We start from the raw sequence: 13,720 nt of genomic DNA on the forward strand, positions 1-13,720 counted from the left end.
CCCAGCCTGAGACCACGATCCAGTGGCCGACGGAGATGTTTTTCAAAGTAATATGTTATTTGGAATATTAAAACAATCAAGTTAAATACATGTTTGGACACACAGTATTTTTCAGTGACTTCAACAAGTAGTCTGTTTACAACAGAAAATACAATCGTGTTAGGAACGCTATTTTAGTCCGATTTAAAAAAGAAATTAAAATGGTATTGAGTGCTGACAAGAGTTTGGTATCAGCTGTTGATTTCATTGAAACAATCTTTATAGTAAAATCAACAAATTTATTCCTCTGGTCGTGTATTGTCTCGCTGACTGCTATCCATCTGGAAGTCACCTAAAGGATAAGGCACTGGCCTCCTTAACCAGGGATTATGGTTTCGTCAGTTTTATTTAAAACAGTGTGTGTGTATTTGTTCTTGGTCTGTGATATATGTGGTCTGTGTTTATAGATCTTGGCACGTTGCACCAAGTAGTCGTGGCCAAGTGGTTAAGGTGATGGGCTTGAACTCTGTTGGTGTTGTGTCCCTTTTTATGTCTTCGTTGTTAATTCTTAAATGCCTGTTCATCTTAAAGGTATCAATTATTACTTGCTGTACATTAAATTCTTCCAAACTAGTATTTGCAAACACATCACAAAATTAAATGGTGTGGAATAGAAACAAAGGCTTTGACGTCGACGTGATTGGAACACGCAACCTTCTGATCTGGAGTCAGACGCACTACCGTTGCGCCACGAATTCCTGCCGTAGTGTATGCTTGTTATGCAATGCTAGAGTGCACAGCAAGCATGCCAAACGCATGCTAATTCCGATGCTGATACTAGGAAAACACTCGGTATCACCAGGGTCAAGGGAAACAGCCGACTCAATATTTGTTCGTAGTCAGCAGGGCTATGAAGTTGTCAGAAGTGTGTTTGATTCTCAGCTTAAAAGTAAAGAAAACATAAAACAATGCAATTTGCTTTTATGATGTTTATTATTTGAAACGTGGGCATAAACACAGTTGTACTGGCTGGGAATCGTCTCGGGTCAATTACTTGGAAAGCAGCTATGCTGACCAATATATCACCAACGAGGGAAAGCTGGCAGTACTGAGTGACACAGATGACGGATTTTCTCAGCGCGTCTCCTCTGAATGCGCACTGGCACAAAGGGGCTTTGATCATCTAATGACATGAAATACATGAAAGTCACCGCAAGCCTGCACCTCACCACATCCTTCACACTGTTAAACTGCCTCATTATGACCAGGCCTCTAATTATGCCTTTCCAATACTTTGAATGTGTTATTGTTCAGTTTAACATGAGAACAACTTGGTAGAACAATCATAATGTCCGCAGGACTTATTTTCCTCGGGTTTCCTTGGCTAATAACGCCAAGGTCGCGGGTTCGATCCCCGTACGGGCCACGGCTTTTCTTCTTTAAAGAAACCACATCATTTGTAATGGTGCCAAAATGAACATTCTTTAACAAAATGAACTGAAGCAATATGAAGTACAACCAGTAATATTTCAGACTTTTTTTTAATAAACTTTATATATAATGCTAGCGAAATGCGTTTTTAAAGTGTTTGGACTCGCTATCCACGAGGAAGAGTGAGAGTGTTCGTTTTTTAGCGTGAAGGAGACAGCGAGTGTTTGTTTTTTTTTGGCCAACTGCTCCCTGTTATTGATGACCGCTCCAGTGTTCCTTAGGGGGCTGGAGGAAGCAGACACGTTCTGAGTGGGTATCTTACCAAAAGGTACGCAAGACGAACTACAGTTGCAAAGCACTGCTGCTTTTTCGATGATTGATTAAAACTATCAATCTGACTGAAAACACGGATCACATTAATTGTGATCGGTTTGATACCAATAGGCTTACATGACAGGTATTGTGTATAGGCAATGTCATATACATAGAAATGAACACGGACAGTGTTTTTTTAAGGGCTGACTCATTTTAATATTCGAGAGATCTAGGTGTACTAGACAAATATACTGGATTTTTTCCATGTCATAATTGTGCCGCCTGTGATAATGCGTTTGAAACTAGAGATAATGTGAGATAATGTCTGTTACTGGCGGATAGTTTACAAATGTACTCAATTATGTTACAACTTTTGTGTCTACGAAACATATCTGTAACATTTATGTAATGCCTGTGTGTTTTTTTTCATGAAGTTAATTTGCTAACAGACTGTTCTGATTTGTTTCAAACCGTGAAGCGATCGCTCTGTTTGCCGTATATTTTCTGTCTGTAAGAGGAGTGTCCTTGTGATCCCATATAGAATGCGACGAAACAGGTCACCCTCCTTAATATAAACAGATAAAGAATAAGTTCACACACCCCCCAGGTGATTTACTGTAGCGTCAGACATTGGAGGTTCAGCAGTGTACTGCAGTGTTGTGCAAAGTCGTCAGTGTAAGTCAGGATGGCCGAGCGGTCTAAGGCGCTGCGTTCAGGTCGCAGTCTCTCTGGAGGCGTGGGTTCGAATCCCACTTCTGACAAATCTGTTTGTTTATTTATTTCTTAAAACGTCCACCGAATGCTTGGTAATTTGATTTGTTTTTCTTGTTAGTATTCAAATCACAAGGTCGTTAAATGAGAGAAAGTCACCGCAAGCCTGCACCTCACCACATCCTTCACACTGTTAAACTGCCTCATTATGACGAGGCCTCTAATTATGCCTTTCCAATACTTTGAATGTGTTATTGTTCAGTTTAACATGAGATCATCTTGGTAGAACAATCATAATGTCCGCAGGACTTATTTTCCTCGGGTTCTAGTATCAAGTTTTGAGTGTGTGGCCGGTTAGCTCAGTTGGTTAGAGCGTGGTGCTAATAACGCCAAGGTCACGGGTTCGATCCCCGTACGGGCCACGGCTTTTCTTCTTTAAAGAAACCACAGCATTTCTAATGGTGCCAAAATGAACATTCTTTAACAAAATGAACCGAAGCGATATGAAGTACAACCAGTAATATTTCAGACTTCCTGAGCTTTAAACATGTATTAACAATGAGCACATACAATCAATTAAAAACAAAGCTTACGTAGTCGGCAGGATTCGAACCTGCGCGGGGAAACCCCAATGGATTTCTAGTCCATCGCCTTAACCACTCAGCCACGACTACATGCTCGCACAATTATTTGTGAAATATCCAAAAGAAGTAAACGAAACCCGTAGTAATGCTGTAGATGGCAGTATAGGCTAACTAATGAACCGAAGTCAAATGTCTTTGTTGAAACTGTCAGATTTGTACAATGCAAGCACACGTGGGAAATGTAAATAAAATATAATTTTTGTTAACGTTCATAATAATGAATACATCTTTATTTCAAAATACGTAGCTATTTAACTGATCTTTTCAAGAAACACCCCCATCCACAAAAACAAAGTAGTTATTTAATTGAACTGAAAAATTGACTTGCTTCATGGCTGTTGCCAGAGCACTCGAGCACGTTCTGGCTAGCGTGAGCGGACTTAGCAGATAACAAGATCTACAAAGTATCTCATGCTAATAAAACATACCATAATTATGTTCGTTTTTATTATACACATGGCAACTTACAGAGACTAGGGTGTGTGAACTATGCATCAGCTGTAGAGTCACTTACATTTACATCTCACCCGAAAAACGGAGCACAAGGAGGTTAAGTGACTTGCTCAGGGTCACACAATGAGTCAGTGGCTGAGGTGGGATTTGTACCGGGGGACCTCCTGGTTAAAAGCCCTTTATCTTTAACCACTAAACGTTTGTTGAGACAGTTCAAGCCCTGTAGCAGTGTTTAACTATTTCCTGGATGTTTGCCTTTTGGTCTTACTCTGGAAAAAGTAATAATAATAATAAAAAGTAGGCAAAACCATTTTTTGAGAAACCACATTTGGGAGAAAAACTAACAGTTTGGAAACACATTTGCAAAGGCATTGGATTCTATTGTGGTGTTTCCGAACTGTTGAACGTTTCTCATTACATGCAGGTTTACTGGCTTGACAAAAAGGCGATTGACGAAAAGAATGCGGCCTGGATAGCAAAATCGCGTCAAGCTGAAATAGCTCAGTTGGGAGAGCGTTAGACTGTAACGGTCCCTGCTTCGATCCCGGGTTTTTGCAAACAGCACGACTAGGGCTATTTTTTCTTAATTAATTTTTTGAATTAAAAAACAGCACATTTTTTTCTTCAGTGTAATTGGAGGAAATAAAAACGTATTATAGTGCCATTTTCTAATGCGATAAAGAAATGCAAAAAGCATCATCTCTGCGTGGGCTTGAAACACCAAAATTTCGATTAACAGCCCAACGTGCTAACCGATTATGGTGTTTTATTACATAACACCTTGGGAGTCTCAACAGAACAGTGTGTATGCATAGAGCTAAAATGGAAACCAAATATATACGATTCAAATGGGAATCGTATTCAGATTTTAAGCACAAATTTGATAGACTTCACAGTGCAAAGGAGGAAGGCAGACAATGCAAATGAGGCAACTGGCTCCTACTTTTTAAATCATACGAGAAACTTGAACCCAATTTAGCTTTTAACCGCCTGCAGTTTGGAATGAGTTTGAAATGTTGTTGTAACACCTCACTGGGCAACAGCAATTGCATTATATGAAAGCTCCTGTCTATTTGTCAGCGGCACAGCTACCGGTGCCACTCAGAGTTGGAGGGAGACGGTCGGCCACTTGCCCATAAAACAATACTTTCCGGGATCATTTCTATAGTGATTTGCCAGCGAAATGCGTTTATAAAGTGTTTGGACTCGCTATCCACGAGGAAGAGTGAGAGTGTTCGTTTTTGAGCGTGAAGGAGACAGCGAGTGTTTGTTTTTTTTTTTTGGCCAACTGCTCCCTGTTATTGATGACCGCTCCAGTGTTCCTTAGGGGGCTGGAGGAAGCAGACACGTTCTGAGTGGGTATCTTGCCTAAAGGTACACAAGATGAACTACAGTTGCAAAGCACTGCTGCTTTTTAGATGATTGATTAAAACTATCAATCTGACTGAAAACACGGATCACATTAATTGTGATCGGTTTGATACCAATAGGCTTACATGACAGGTATTGTGTATAGACAATGTCATATACATAGAAATGAACACGGACAGTGTTTTTTTAAGGGCTGACTCATTTTAATATTCGAGAGATCTAGGTGTACTAGACAAATATACTGGATTTCTTCCATGTCATAATTGTGCCGCCTGTGATAATGCGTTTGAAACTAGAGATAATGTGAGATAATGTCTGTTACTGGCGGATAGTTTACAAATGTACTCAATTATGTTACAACTTTTGTGTCTACGAAACATATCTGTAACATTTATGTAATGCCTGTGTGTTTTTTTTCATGAAGTTAATTTGCTAACAGACTGTTCTGATTTGTTTCAAACCGTGAAGCGATCGCTCTGTTTGCCGTATATTTTCTGTCTGTAAGAGGAGTGTCCTTGTGATCCCATATAGAATGCGACGAAACAGGTCACCCTCCTTAATATAAACAGATAAAGAATAAGTTCACACACCCCCCAGGTGATTTACTGTAGCGTCAGACATTGGAGGTTCAGCAGTGTACTGCAGTGTTGTGCAAAGTCGTCAGTGTAAGTCAGGATGGCCGAGCGGTCTAAGGCGCTGCGTTCAGGTCGCAGTCTCTCTGGAGGCGTGGGTTCGAATCCCACTTCTGACAAATCTGTTTGTTTATTTATTTCTTAAAACGTCCACCGAATGCTTGGTAATTTGATTTGTTTTTCTTGTTAGTATTCAAATCACAAGGTCGTTAAATGAGAGAAAGTCACCGCAAGCCTGCACCTCACCACATCCTTCACACTGTTAAACTGCCTCATTATGACGAGGCCTCTAATTATGCCTTTCCAATACTTTGAATGTGTTATTGTTCAGTTTAACATGAGATCATCTTGGTAGAACAATCATAATGTCCGCAGGACTTATTTTCCTCGGGTTCTAGTATCAAGTTTTGAGTGTGTGGCCGGTTAGCTCAGTTGGTTAGAGCGTGGTGCTAATAACGCCAAGGTCGCGGGTTCGATCCCCGTACGGGCCACGGCTTTTCTTCTTTAAAGAAACCACAGCATTTCTAATGGTGCCAAAATGAACATTCTTTAACAAAATGAACCGAAGCGATATGAAGTACAACCAGTAATATTTCAGACTTCCTGAGCTTTAAACATGTATTAACAATGAGCACATACAATCAATTAAAAACAAAGCTTACGTAGTCGGCAGGATTCGAACCTGCGCGGGGAAACCCCAATGGATTTCTAGTCCATCGCCTTAACCACTCGGCCACGACTACATGCTCGCACAATTATTTGTGAAATATCCAAAAGAAGTAAACGAAACCCGTAGTAATGCTGTAGATGGCAGTATAGGCTAACTAATGAACCGAAGTCAAATGTCTTTGTTGAAACTGTCAGATTTGTACAATGCAAGCACACGTGGGAAATGTAAATAAAATATAATTTTTGTTAACGTTCATAATAATGAATACATCTTTATTTCAAAATACGTAGCTATTTAACTGATCTTTTCAAGAAACACCCCCATCCACAAAAACAAAGTAGTTATTTAATTGAACTGAAAAATTGACTTGCTTCATGGCTGTTGCCAGAGCACTCGAGCACGTTCTGGCTAGCGTGAGCGGACTTAGCAGATAACAAGATCTACAAAGTATCTCATGCTAATAAAACATACCATAATTATGTTCGTTTTTATTATACACATGGCAACTTACAGAGACTAGGGTGTGTGAACTATGCATCAGCTGTAGAGTCACTTACATTTACATCTCACCCGAAAAACGGAGCACAAGGAGGTTAAGTGACTTGCTCAGGGTCACACAATGAGTCAGTGGCTGAGGTGGGATTTGTACCGGGGGACCTCCTGGTTAAAAGCCCTTTATCTTTAACCACTAAACGTTTGTTGAGACAGTTCAAGCCCTGTAGCAGTGTTTAACTATTTCCTGGATGTTTGCCTTTTGGTCTTACTCTGGAAAAAGTAATAATAATAATAAAAAGTAGGCAAAACCATTTTTTGAGAAACCACATTTGGGAGAAAAACTAACAGTTTGGAAACACATTTGCAAAGGCATTGGATTCTATTGTGGTGTTTCCGAACTGTTGAACGTTTCTCATTACATGCAGGTTTACTGGCTTGACAAAAAGGCGATTGACGAAAAGAATGCGGCCTGGATAGCAAAATCGCGTCAAGCTGAAATAGCTCAGTTGGGAGAGCGTTAGACTGTAACGGTCCCTGCTTCGATCCCGGGTTTTTGCAAACAGCACGACTAGGGCTATTTTTTCTTAATTAATTTTTTGAATTAAAAAACAGCACATTTTTTTCTTCAGTGTAATTGGAGGAAATAAAAACGTATTATAGTGCCATTTTCTAATGCGATAAAGAAATGCAAAAAGCATCATCTCTGCGTGGGCTTGAAACACCAAAATTTCGATTAACAGCCCAACGTGCTAACCGATTATGGTGTTTTATTACATAACACCTTGGGAGTCTCAACAGAACAGTGTGTATGCATAGAGCTAAAATGGAAACCAAATATATACGATTCAAATGGGAATCGTATTCAGATTTTAAGCACAAATTTGATAGACTTCACAGTGCAAAGGAGGAAGGCAGACAATGCAAATGAGGCAACTGGCTCCTACTTTTTAAATCATACGAGAAACTTGAACCCAATTTAGCTTTTAACCGCCTGCAGTTTGGAATGAGTTTGAAATGTTGTTGTAACACCTCACTGGGCAACAGCAATTGCATTATATGAAAGCTCCTGTCTATTTGTCAGCGGCACAGCTACCGGTGCCACTCAGAGTTGGAGGGAGACGGTCGGCCACTTGCCCATAAAACAATACTTTCCGGGATCATTTCTATAGTGATTTGCCAGCGAAATGCGTTTATAAAGTGTTTGGACTCGCTATCCACGAGGAAGAGTGAGAGTGTTCGTTTTTGAGCGTGAAGGAGACAGCGAGTGTTTGTTTTTTTTTTTTGGCCAACTGCTCCCTGTTATTGATGACCGCTCCAGTGTTCCTTAGGGGGCTGGAGGAAGCAGACACGTTCTGAGTGGGTATCTTGCCTAAAGGTACACAAGATGAACTACAGTTGCAAAGCACTGCTGCTTTTTAGATGATTGATTAAAACTATCAATCTGACTGAAAACACGGATCACATTAATTGTGATCGGTTTGATACCAATAGGCTTACATGACAGGTATTGTGTATAGACAATGTCATATACATAGAAATGAACACGGACAGTGTTTTTTTAAGGGCTGACTCATTTTAATGTTCGAGAGATCTAGGTGTACTGGACAAATATACTGGATTTTTTCCATGTCGTAATTGTGCCGCCTGTGATAATGCGTTTGAAACTAGAGATAATGTGAGATAATGTCTGTTACTGGCGGATAGTTTACAAATGTACTCAATTATGTTACAACTTTTGTGTCTACGAAACATATCTGTAACATTTATGTAATGCCTGTGTGTTTTTTTTTTCATGAAGTTAATTTGCTAACAGACTGTTCTGATTTGTTTCTAACCGTGAAGCGATCGCTCTGTTTGCCGTATATTTTCTGTCTGTAAGAGGAGTGTCCTTGTGATCCCATATAGAATGCGACGAAACAGGTCGCCCTCCTTAATATAAACAGATAAAGAATAAGTTCACACACACCCCAGGTGATTTACTGTAGCGTCAGACATTGGAGGTTCAGCAGTGTACTGCAGTGTTGTGCAAAGGCGTCAGTGTAAGTCAGGATGGCCGAGCGGTCTAAGGCACTGCGTTCAGGTCGCAGTCTCTCTGGAGGCGTGGGTTCGAATCCCACTTCTGACAAATCTGTTTGTTTATTTATTTCTTAAAACGTCCACCGAATGCTTGGTAATTTGATTTGTTTTTCTTGTTAGTATTCAAATCACAAGGTCGTTAAATGAGAGAAAGTCACCGCAAGCCTGCACCTCACCACATCCTTCACACTGTTAAACTGCCTCATTATGACGAGGCCTCTAATTATGCCTTTCCAATACTTTGAATGTGTTATTGTTCAGTTTAACATGAGAACATCTTGGTAGAACAATCATAATGTCCGCAGGACTTATTTTCCTCGGGTTCTAGTATCAAGTTTTGAGTGTGTGGCCGGTTAGCTCAGTTGGTTAGAGCGTGGTGCTAATAACGCCAAGGTCGCGGGTTCGATCCCCGTACGGGCCACGGCTTTTCTTCTTTAAAGAAACCACAGCATTTCTAATGGTGCCAAAATGAACATTCTTTAACAAAATGAACCGAAGCGATATGAAGTACAACCAGTAATATTTCAGACTTCCTGAGCTTTAAACATGTATTAACAATGAGCACATACAATCAATTAAAAACAAAGCTTACGTAGTCGGCAGGATTCGAACCTGCGCGGGGAAACCCCAATGGATTTCTAGTCCATCGCCTTAACCACTCGGCCACGACTACATGCTCGCACAATTATTTGTGAAATATCCAAAAGAAGTAAACGAAACCCGTAGTAATGCTGTAGATGGCAGTATAGGCTAACTAATGAACCGAAGTCAAATGTCTTTGTTGAAACTGTCAGATTTGTACAATGCAAGCACACGTGGGAAATGTAAATAAAATATAATTTTTGTTAACGTTCATAATAATGAATACATCTTTATTTCAAAATACGTAGCTATTTAACTGATCTTTTCAAGAAACACCCCCATCCACAAAAACAAAGTAGTTATTTAATTGAACTGAAAAATTGACTTGCTTCATGGCTGTTGCCAGAGCACTCGAGCACGTTCTGGCTAGCGTGAGCGGACTTAGCAGATAACAAGATCTACAAAGTATCTCATGCTAATAAAACATACCATAATTATGTTCGTTTTTATTATACACATGGCAACTTACAGAGACTAGGGTGTGTGAACTATGCATCAGCTGTAGAGTCACTTACATTTACATCTCACCCGAAAAACGGAGCACAAGGAGGTTAAGTGACTTGCTCAGGGTCACACAATGAGTCAGTGGCTGAGGTGGGATTTGTACCGGGGGACCTCCTGGTTAAAAGCCCTTTATCTTTAACCACTAAACGTTTGTTGAGACAGTTCAAGCCCTGTAGCAGTGTTTAACTATTTCCTGGATGTTTGCCTTTTGGTCTTACTCTGGAAAAAGTAATAATAATAATAAAAAGTAGGCAAAACCATTTTTTGAGAAACCACATTTGGGAGAAAAACTAACAGTTTGGAAACACATTTGCAAAGGCATTGGATTCTATTGTGGTGTTTCCGAACTGTTGAACGTTTCTCATTACATGCAGGTTTACTGGCTTGACAAAAAGGCGATTGACGAAAAGAATGCGGCCTGGATAGCAAAATCGCGTCAAGCTGAAATAGCTCAGTTGGGAGAGCGTTAGACTGTAACGGTCCCTGCTTCGATCCCGGGTTTTTGCAAACAGCACGACTAGGGCTATTTTTTCTTAATTAATTTTTTGAATTAAAAAACAGCACATTTTTTTCTTCAGTGTAATTGGAGGAAATAAAAACGTATTATAGTGCCATTTTCTAATGCGATAAAGAAATGCAAAAAGCATCATCTCTGCGTGGGCTTGAAACACCAAAATTTCGATTAACAGCCCAACGTGCTAACCGATTATGGTGTTTTATTACATAACACCTTGGGAGTCTCAACAGAACAGTGTGTATGCATAGAGCTAAAATGGAAACCAAATATATACGATTCAAATGGGAATCGTATTCAGATTTTAAGCACAAATTTGATAGACTTCACAGTGCAAAGGAGGAAGGCAGACAATGCAAATGAGGCAACTGGCTCCTACTTTTTAAATCATACGAGAAACTTGAACCCAATTTAGCTTTTAACCGCCTGCAGTTTGGAATGAGTTTGAAATGTTGTTGTAACACCTCACTGGGCAACAGCAATTGCATTATATGAAAGCTCCTGTCTATTTGTCAGCGGCACAGCTACCGGTGCCACTCAGAGTTGGAGGGAGACGGTCGGCCACTTGCCCATAAAACAATACTTTCCGGGATCATTTCTATAGTGATTTGCCAGCGAAATGCGTTTATAAAGTGTTTGGACTCGCTATCCACGAGGAAGAGTGAGAGTGTTCGTTTTTGAGCGTGAAGGAGACAGCGAGTGTTTGTTTTTTTTTTTTGGCCAACTGCTCCCTGTTATTGATGACCGCTCCAGTGTTCCTTAGGGGGCTGGAGGAAGCAGACACGTTCTGAGTGGGTATCTTGCCTAAAGGTACACAAGATGAACTACAGTTGCAAAGCACTGCTGCTTTTTAGATGATTGATTAAAACTATCAATCTGACTGAAAACACGGATCACATTAATTGTGATCGGTTTGATACCAATAGGCTTACATGACAGGTATTGTGTATAGACAATGTCATATACATAGAAATGAACACGGACAGTGTTTTTTTAAGGGCTGACTCATTTTAATGTTCGAGAGATCTAGGTGTACTGGACAAATATACTGGATTTTTTCCATGTCGTAATTGTGCCGCCTGTGATAATGCGTTTGAAACTAGAGATAATGTGAGATAATGTCTGTTACTGGCGGATAGTTTACAAATGTACTCAATTATGTTACAACTTTTGTGTCTACGAAACATATCTGTAACATTTATGTAATGCCTGTGTGTTTTTTTTTTCATGAAGTTAATTTGCTAACAGACTGTTCTGATTTGTTTCTAACCGTGAAGCGATCGCTCTGTTTGCCGTATATTTTCTGTCTGTAAGAGGAGTGTCCTTGTGATCCCATATAGAATGCGACGAAACAGGTCGCCCTCCTTAATATAAACAGATAAAGAATAAGTTCACACACACCCCAGGTGATTTACTGTAGCGTCAGACATTGGAGGTTCAGCAGTGTACTGCAGTGTTGTGCAAAGGCGTCAGTGTAAGTCAGGATGGCCGAGCGGTCTAAGGCACTGCGTTCAGGTCGCAGTCTCTCTGGAGGCGTGGGTTCGAATCCCACTTCTGACAAATCTGTTTGTTTATTTATTTCTTAAAACGTCCACCGAATGCTTGGTAATTTGATTTGTTTTTCTTGTTAGTATTCAAATCACAAGGTCGTTAAATGAGAGAAAGTCACCGCAAGCCTGCACCTCACCACATCCTTCACACTGTTAAACTGCCTCATTATGACGAGGCCTCTAATTATGCCTTTCCAATACTTTGAATGTGTTATTGTTCAGTTTAACATGAGAACATCTTGGTAGAACAATCATAATGTCCGCAGGACTTATTTTCCTCGGGTTCTAGTATCAAGTTTTGAGTGTGTGGCCGGTTAGCTCAGTTGGTTAGAGCGTGGTGCTAATAACGCCAAGGTCGCGGGTTCGATCCCCGTACGGGCCACGGCTTTTCTTCTTTAAAGAAACCACAGCATTTCTAATGGTGCCAAAATGAACATTCTTTAACAAAATGAACCGAAGCGATATGAAGTACAACCAGTAATATTTCAGACTTCCTGAGCTTTAAACATGTATTAACAATGAGCACATACAATCAATTAAAAACAAAGCTTACGTAGTCGGCAGGATTCGAACCTGCGCGGGGAAACCCCAATGGATTTCTAGTCCATCGCCTTAACCACTCGGCCACGACTACATGCTCGCACAATTATTTGTGAAATATCCAAAAGAAGTAAACGAAACCCGTAGTAATGCTGTAGATGGCAGTATAGGCTAACTAATGAACCGAAGTCAAATGTCTTTGTTGAAACTGTCAGATTTGTACAATGCAAGCACACGTGGGAAATGTAAATAAAATATAATTTTTGTTAACGTTCATAATAATGAATACATCTTTATTTCAAAATACGTAGCTATTTAACTGATCTTTTCAAGAAACACCCCCAAAAACAAAGTAGTTATTTAATTGAACTGAAAAATTGACTTGCTTCATGGTTGTTGCCAGAGCACTCGAGCACGTTCTGGCTAGCGTGAGCGGACTTAGCAGATAACAAGATCTACAAAGTATTTCATGCTAATAAAACATACCATAATTATGTTCGTTTTTATTATACACATGGCAACTTACAGAGACTAGGGTGTGTGAACTATGCATCAGCTGTAGAGTCACTTACATTTACATCTCACCCGAAAAACGGAGCACAAGGAGGTTAAGTGACTTGCTCAGGGTCACACAATGAGTCAGTGGCTGAGGTGGGATTTGTACCGGGGGACCTCCTGGTTAAAAGCCCTTTATCTTTAACCACTAAACGTTTGTTGAGACAGTTCAAGCCCTGTAGCAGTGTTTAACTATTTCCTGGATGTTTGCCTTTTGATCTTACTCTGGAAAAAGTAATAATAATAATAAAAAGTAGGCAAAACCATTTTTTGAGAAACCACATTTGGGAGAAAAACTAACAGTTTGGAAACACATTTGCAAAGGCATTGGATTCTATTGTGGTGTTTCCGAACTGTTGAACGTTTCTCATTACATGCAGGTTTACTGGCTTGACAAAAAGGCGATTGGCGAAAAGAATGCGGCCTGGATAGCAAAATCGCGTCAAGCTGAAATAGCTCAGTTGGGAGAGCGTTAGACTGTAACGGTCCCTGCTTCGATCCCGGGTTTTTGCAAACAGCACGACTAGGGCTATTTTTTCTTAATTAATTTTTTTAATTAAAAAAACAGCACATTTTTTTCTTCAGTGTAATTGGAGGAAATAAAAACGTATTATAGTGCCATTTTCTAATGCGATAAA

At 40.0% G+C, this 13,720-nt stretch overlaps 16 non-coding genes across 16 annotated transcripts; 12 read left to right on the forward strand and 4 right to left on the reverse strand.

Annotated features, from left to right (window-relative positions):
* Positions 1 to 1,509: 1,509 nt before the first annotated feature.
* On the forward strand, positions 1,510 to 1,724 carry LOC131703479 (small nucleolar RNA U3). The gene has a single exon (XR_009309930.1). It is a non-coding gene; the product is annotated as a small nucleolar RNA U3 (small nucleolar RNA).
* Positions 1,725 to 2,404: 680 nt separating this feature from the next.
* trnal-cag (transfer RNA leucine (anticodon CAG)) lies at positions 2,405 to 2,486 on the forward strand. Its single transcript has one exon. It is a non-coding gene; the product is annotated as a tRNA-Leu (tRNA).
* Positions 2,487 to 2,784: 298 nt separating this feature from the next.
* Positions 2,785 to 2,858, forward strand: trnai-aau (transfer RNA isoleucine (anticodon AAU)). The gene has a single exon. It is a non-coding gene; the product is annotated as a tRNA-Ile (tRNA).
* A 170-nt stretch (positions 2,859 to 3,028) lies between these two features.
* Positions 3,029 to 3,110, reverse strand: trnas-aga (transfer RNA serine (anticodon AGA)). The gene has a single exon. It is a non-coding gene; the product is annotated as a tRNA-Ser (tRNA).
* A 1,560-nt stretch (positions 3,111 to 4,670) lies between these two features.
* Positions 4,671 to 4,893, forward strand: LOC131703331 (small nucleolar RNA U3). The gene has a single exon (XR_009309796.1). It is a non-coding gene; the product is annotated as a small nucleolar RNA U3 (small nucleolar RNA).
* Positions 4,894 to 5,573: 680 nt separating this feature from the next.
* On the forward strand, positions 5,574 to 5,655 carry trnal-cag (transfer RNA leucine (anticodon CAG)). Its single transcript has one exon. It is a non-coding gene; the product is annotated as a tRNA-Leu (tRNA).
* A 298-nt stretch (positions 5,656 to 5,953) lies between these two features.
* On the forward strand, positions 5,954 to 6,027 carry trnai-aau (transfer RNA isoleucine (anticodon AAU)). Its single transcript has one exon. It is a non-coding gene; the product is annotated as a tRNA-Ile (tRNA).
* Positions 6,028 to 6,197: 170 nt separating this feature from the next.
* On the reverse strand, positions 6,198 to 6,279 carry trnas-aga (transfer RNA serine (anticodon AGA)). The gene has a single exon. It is a non-coding gene; the product is annotated as a tRNA-Ser (tRNA).
* A 1,560-nt stretch (positions 6,280 to 7,839) lies between these two features.
* On the forward strand, positions 7,840 to 8,062 carry LOC131703333 (small nucleolar RNA U3). The gene has a single exon (XR_009309798.1). It is a non-coding gene; the product is annotated as a small nucleolar RNA U3 (small nucleolar RNA).
* Positions 8,063 to 8,744: 682 nt separating this feature from the next.
* On the forward strand, positions 8,745 to 8,826 carry trnal-cag (transfer RNA leucine (anticodon CAG)). The gene has a single exon. It is a non-coding gene; the product is annotated as a tRNA-Leu (tRNA).
* Positions 8,827 to 9,124: 298 nt separating this feature from the next.
* Positions 9,125 to 9,198, forward strand: trnai-aau (transfer RNA isoleucine (anticodon AAU)). The gene has a single exon. It is a non-coding gene; the product is annotated as a tRNA-Ile (tRNA).
* A 170-nt stretch (positions 9,199 to 9,368) lies between these two features.
* On the reverse strand, positions 9,369 to 9,450 carry trnas-aga (transfer RNA serine (anticodon AGA)). Its single transcript has one exon. It is a non-coding gene; the product is annotated as a tRNA-Ser (tRNA).
* Positions 9,451 to 11,010: 1,560 nt separating this feature from the next.
* On the forward strand, positions 11,011 to 11,233 carry LOC131703334 (small nucleolar RNA U3). Its single transcript, XR_009309799.1, has one exon. It is a non-coding gene; the product is annotated as a small nucleolar RNA U3 (small nucleolar RNA).
* A 682-nt stretch (positions 11,234 to 11,915) lies between these two features.
* trnal-cag (transfer RNA leucine (anticodon CAG)) lies at positions 11,916 to 11,997 on the forward strand. Its single transcript has one exon. It is a non-coding gene; the product is annotated as a tRNA-Leu (tRNA).
* Positions 11,998 to 12,295: 298 nt separating this feature from the next.
* On the forward strand, positions 12,296 to 12,369 carry trnai-aau (transfer RNA isoleucine (anticodon AAU)). Its single transcript has one exon. It is a non-coding gene; the product is annotated as a tRNA-Ile (tRNA).
* Positions 12,370 to 12,539: 170 nt separating this feature from the next.
* Positions 12,540 to 12,621, reverse strand: trnas-aga (transfer RNA serine (anticodon AGA)). Its single transcript has one exon. It is a non-coding gene; the product is annotated as a tRNA-Ser (tRNA).
* Positions 12,622 to 13,720: the final 1,099 nt, after the last annotated feature.

The sequence above is a fragment of the Acipenser ruthenus genome, chromosome 32, assembly GCF_902713425.1.
Source record: "Acipenser ruthenus chromosome 32, fAciRut3.2 maternal haplotype, whole genome shotgun sequence".
Classification (NCBI taxonomy): domain Eukaryota; kingdom Metazoa; phylum Chordata; class Actinopteri; order Acipenseriformes; family Acipenseridae; genus Acipenser; species Acipenser ruthenus.